This window comes from Atheta coriaria, unplaced genomic scaffold, assembly GCF_025399875.1.
Source record: "Atheta coriaria isolate IRGN ID8LTWV9N9 unplaced genomic scaffold, Caltech_Dcor_3.1 hic_scaffold_6_pilon, whole genome shotgun sequence".
Lineage (NCBI taxonomy): Eukaryota > Metazoa > Arthropoda > Insecta > Coleoptera > Staphylinidae > Dalotia > Dalotia coriaria.
Window position 1 is genome coordinate 7496983 of NW_027045448.1, and position 6000 is coordinate 7502982.

Here is a 6000-nt window from a genome sequence, read left to right on the forward strand (position 1 = left end):
ATATTTATTTTATTATTGTTCGATCGGCTTCGGCGTGCGCGCGGTGCCCGCCGACGTTCAATTCATCATAAATCAGTTAGACCTCTGCCGCCATTGTGTATCGGCGTTTTGTCGTGGTCGGCTGTGTTTTGAAAAATGATACGCATTCATCAATTTCTAAACTGGTACATTAAATCCATACTTTTACAATTAAAACTGCTGCAAACCCCCGAAATATTTAATTAGGACATTTATAATGCAATATTTCATTAATTTTGATTTATTCACTTAATTAATTGGTAAATTTGGTATTTATACCGCAACTCAGGCATGTAAATCCTATAGCCGTGAATAAAGTATAGTATTATAGTTGTATCTAAAAGTATCGTAGGTTATTCTACTTTATTTGGTATTTCATTGATGTCAAATTAAGCAATTTGTGTAAAGCAACAAACGCGAAATGAAAATGGAAACATGACAGTCGCACATTGAATTAATCATTAAACGCACGGCGCCAATTGCGATCCGAGCGCGCGCGTCTAATGAATGATGCATCGCAGCGTTTTGCAGTCATAATAAATTGATGCCGATCCGTTCGACATAACGACATAACGCTGCTGGTTAATTTTACATGTCAATCGCCACGCGATTGCAATGCATAGCATTTTCATACCTGTGTTTACGTCAAATAACAGTCGAATGGAATATTGAATGAATTCCTTTATTCGCCAGCGTCTTTGTAATGGACAATTCCATTCCTGCCTTCTATTTTCATTAAAGGCACATTCCGTTGCTTTAGAAAAGTTCAATGCCATCGGAATTCGACTTTGGCGATGCGAAAAAGGTGATTTATGTAAACTGAAACATGAATGGATTGATGTTTCTAAGGAAAACAATAATTTGACTTACGGTACACACGCCGAACACAAAATTTTAGGAATAAAATCAAAAACCTTCATAATATTACTTTTTAACATTTTCCTTTTAAAATTGCATCTTTATCTTATCATGCTGAATGGAATTCAATATCACTTCTCCTTAGTTTGTTCCTTTTATGAAATCCAACCAAGAAAAAGTTAACAACAAGAACAAAGCAAGGAGTTTCGAATCAAGCGGAAAACTAGAGAACACGAGAAGTTTCGGTTATCGTATCGCTAGCGATTTTCAAGCCCGAGCACGTAAACTTTTAATAAATTGTGAAACTATCGTCCCGAAAACTCTGGCGCATCCAAAACGTCGATGGCGCCTCGATTTCTCCTCTGAGTTTTGTTTTCTTTGGCATTCGTCGGCGCAATGAAACACTTCGTCGGCTCGCATCCTTGTTTCATAATTTTTCAGCTTTATTCCGCTTTCCTGACCTACCACCTACCTCTACCTACCGGTTTGGAATTTAAAATTCCGCGTCGCGCACGTTTCGAATAATGTTGCAACATTGCGATGATAGCTTGAAAGAATGCTGGAAAATACGTGACGGTCATGAAAAATTGTCAAAGTGTTGAAATTTTTGTTTTCAAAAATAAAACATTTTTTTATTAAACACGTAAAAGTGTAACTTTTTAACTTAAAAAATAAATTTTGTATTTTTTAGGATATATTTATGAATTTATCTATTTCTTGTTTCTTTTTATAAAATTGTGTACCATCTGTGTATTTCTGCTTAGGGAATGCACGTTTGCAAATCAGACAAATTTTATCCTTTGATTTATTTTATGCTTTGCTTGGAGCAGAATCCGATGCACGTACTGCATGTTTGCAATCTTTGGCTCTTTGCGGTCCGCAGCGAGGAAAACCGTTTTCAAGGCAATTACAAGACATTTTTCTTGTTTTGTCTTGTTTCGCGTCGTCATTATTGTCATGTCCTTATGCGGTTTTTACTATTTTGTTAGCGCTTAACTTTTCTACCGCCCCGTTAACATAATTCAAGTAATATGTTACTTTCCTAAACAGACGATAAATATTTAAGGTAATAATTCAGTTTGCAACAAGTTTTCAGCTTGTTTTGCAGCAATATTGTTTGTCGCTGTTTAAGTAAAGTTAATGCTGGTTCCAACGTAGTTATCCAGGTACGCGCAACGAAGCGCAGCAGCGCAGCGCATAGGTAAATTTCATCAATTCGCAATGCGCAGCAAGCACAATAGACGATTTGCATACAAAGCTCCATTGTGGTGCGTTGCACATGTGCCATCTCGACCAATATATATATATACATATATATATATATATATATCACCAGCCTGTACCACACACATAAAACATCCATTTATAGCAATGGTGGTCGGCGGCATGTAAAACGTGCTCTTACCTGAGCATCCATCGGTGCGTCGTGCGTCGCGCTTCCATCCGTCCGGACAGTCCTGTCCGGAAGTGACGTTAATTGTCGTCCGCCAGTGGATGCGTTCGGCAATTTCCACCATCCATTTATTCATTCGTAGTATTCATACGAAACTATTGTGCGTGGATGCATTGTGTGTGTGGTGCTCCTCCCAAACGACACGCTTAGCAAAAGTTTATTGCAACTTTTACGATTTTACGATCGATTCAACGCGCTGGGGAAATTTATGTGGGAAAGGCAGACTTTTAAACGCCTGAACTTACACCTAATTATGGCGCCCGCACCACCTTCAGGGAGAGGAAACCCGACAGAGTGGAGCAGTGGAGCCCTCACATAATGGAGTTATCTAAATGTAAATGTGCGGTCGCAGCACCTAAGAATCGAGAGGCAAAGCCGATGCTCGAAAAGAAAAACTTCTTTTAATGCATGAATTTACAGCGAGCGTAAAGCTCTTCTGCCTTTTTCCAGCCGCGGATGCATTTTGCATCGACAACAAACGCGCGGTTTGCAGTTTGTGCCGACAAGGTAATTTATGTTAATCACGTACTTTATATTGGCACACACTGCGTGATTACGTCGACGTGATTACTAGCGCGAGAAAACTACTTAAACTACCGAAAACCAATAAGGCAACTTCACAACAAACTATCAGTGGCACGAGAAAACTTACAAAATTAACAAAGTTTATTTCCGTTCAAAGATTTTCAATGCGGGCGAAAATGTATTGTGTCGACATTGAGCAAAAAATCATTTTCATTTCATCATCATTTTTCCAACAAAGCCATTATTATTTTTTAATTCAAGTTGACAGCTTGATTATGTCCGCGTATAATTTCTAATTTCAATGAAATATTCAAAAGCTCTTCAGGGAATTGTGCACTCGAAGACATCGCACTCCAGTCAGCTTTTTCAGGCGGTTATAATTGAAAATAAATCGCTAGCAATCGACGAAACGCAGCGCGCTTTTATGATGCTTCCGAGAGCATTATTAAAATTCGATGGCCGGCTTGTTCTCGGGCTTGGAACAAACGCAACGCAAACAGGAGATAATAAAGCGCCGACTAATTAGCTACCTGAACGCAAAGGCAAACTAATTAATTAGTTGGCCGGCTAGTCGAGAGATACATTGACGGGGTCTCTCGACTTTCGTTCGAAAAGCAGCCGCCGTAGGTCGGCGATACGGAAACTGGTTATAATGAGCAGAAAGCATTGACTGTAATACAGGTAGTAGTAGTAGTACTAGATAGGACTCTACCTGCGCTTTGATTACTCGACAAACACTCCTAGCATTTTTTTCAACTTTCAGTGTGTCTATTGAGAAGCGGAAAAAATTGGATGCGCTGCAGCAACTCTATTCCATCTGATGATCAAAGTATGTTTCGTTTCGGGATGCTAGACTGGTGAGTAAATATTTATTTCCTTTGCGGTTTTTACAGCCAACTCACAATTTTTCATTAAAACTTTACAACAAATTTGTAAACCGAGTTGTTATTCAAAAAGTTTCGGTTGCCGGAGTTAATTAATTAGCAAGTAACGAAAAGTTTTTTATTGTTTATCAAGTAATAAAGGAAATAATGAATGGGTTTACTTTATAAGACTAGTTTATTGTTGATCTACACTGGTGGGCATATTGAACGCGAACATGGTGCACGACCTCCATTTTAATATAACCTGCCATAACAACAACGATAATCGTTAGCCCACAATGCGATATTAAAAGTACAGGAGTAGAGCGCAAGTGGGTTTTAGCTGCGTTCTTTCGATGCGCCGCAAAACTTTGAATAACCAAACCACTTAGTTAAGCCAGAGTTTCATTAAAATACATAATACACTATAACTGAAACCAGCGGCGGCGGCAGTTTTGTAAAGCGCACTCTTCACGTTTGGCGTCGCTTCCGGGCACTGCTGGTGCATACCGCACCATTGACTTAACTTTAAGATGCATTTAATGTTGTATTTAATTACTTCGCCAAAGTCATAATAACAGCATAATAGCGCAAGCCCCAGGTCGATCATGTTCATTAGGTTTTTGTTTTCAAAATAGGTTATGGGTACACAGTCTTAAAGATTTAAAAAGTAGGTATTGCTAAGTTTGGAAATTGACACCATAAATTCGTTTAAATATTCAATACTACGTATGTAGTAATACATTTTACCATTAATAGGAACAGATGTACAGTTGGTTGCCTACCTTTTTATATATAACAGCTATTTCCATGTGAAATTAAAGAGTTTTTAGCTATTTGAAGCGATAAAAATACACTTTCACGCATTAAGCTGCAAATATACTACATTGAGAATAAATTCTGGAAGTTACCTGTCACCAACATTATTATAAAATATCATCAAAAAATATTTCCTGCGTGTATTCTTCTCCTCCCATAAATATTATGCCAACGCACATTTAAAATAAACGCCGGTTCCTCTTAAAAACGTGTCGGCATAATTAAGTGTTAAAAATCTCGTGTTCTGCCATCGCTATCGGGCGTTAATGCGCGTAATTAATGTCAAACGCTTAAGCTTCCCGCCGTCTCTAACGTCTATCGTGTATTCCAACACAACACTCATACGAAACAAAAAAAAAAACGATCTGAAGAAGTTTCCTCTCGCCGGTGATAAACACCCTCGCTCTGCTCTACTTCGGCGTCTTGTAATGTCAACTGTTGACTCTGGTAATGTGCCCACTATAAATCAAAAACGCAACGCATCCAAAAATCTAATAAATAAACGTGCGCTTAACACAGAGATAAAATAAAGAAATAATAAACATCTCACAGAGTGTGAGTCAAGATGAGATAAACAGTGGGCTGCCCAAACTAATATGCATATGAACAGGTCACAGGAGAAGAAAAAAAGTTATGGTTTATAGGACTATATGTTAGAAGAGACGTAATAGGGTTTTGGGAATTGGTTAAATTTAAGTAGGCGTAGATGAAGTCTAAAGGGTTCACTTAATTTAGTAGACTGGGTACCTAGATATGTGTGAATGTGTGTGGGTGCGCGTGGGTCTGATCCACCCGTAACGAAGTCATGCCCGTAATGGCAATTGGAGGCTCCGAAGTGTTCCAAGCAGATAGCAGTACGCGGCAATGCGGAATACGTCGGCATATAGAAATATCCCCTTTTGTTGCACCAGATAGGTATACGATGATACCACCAAGCGATACCAGTATGAATGCATAACGAGTGTGAGACTCTACTCTCACAGTCGTAACTGAAACTCAACTGAAGCTAAAACAAGCCGGGCGGGCGGTAGACCCTCAGAGGCTTTCTGTGTTGCCTTTAATGAAGATTTCCTTTATGTTATTATTTTACGGTTCGGGTGCGACGTGATGGCGGATGCGGTTCGCGTAATCGCGCACCACCAGCATAACAATTGAGTTTCATTTAGAAATGATCAGTCTCCGCATGGACGTTCAAAATGATTAAAAACTCAACACTCACAACATTTTTCACGTTTTTAAGAGGGTTGCCGACTATAAAAGTTATTATACTGTCAGCGAATGGAGAATAATGTGGCTAAAGTACAAATTAAACGGATGTGTAAATCATTCCAACGAGGAGTTGATGTTTGAGCGTCGGTGGGAACTCGTCGATTATCGACGGTCCAAATGTCATTGCAGTGTTTAGGGTACGGTTGAACATCAAACAAGTTCTAATAGTTTTCGGTTCGACTCTAGACTAGATCT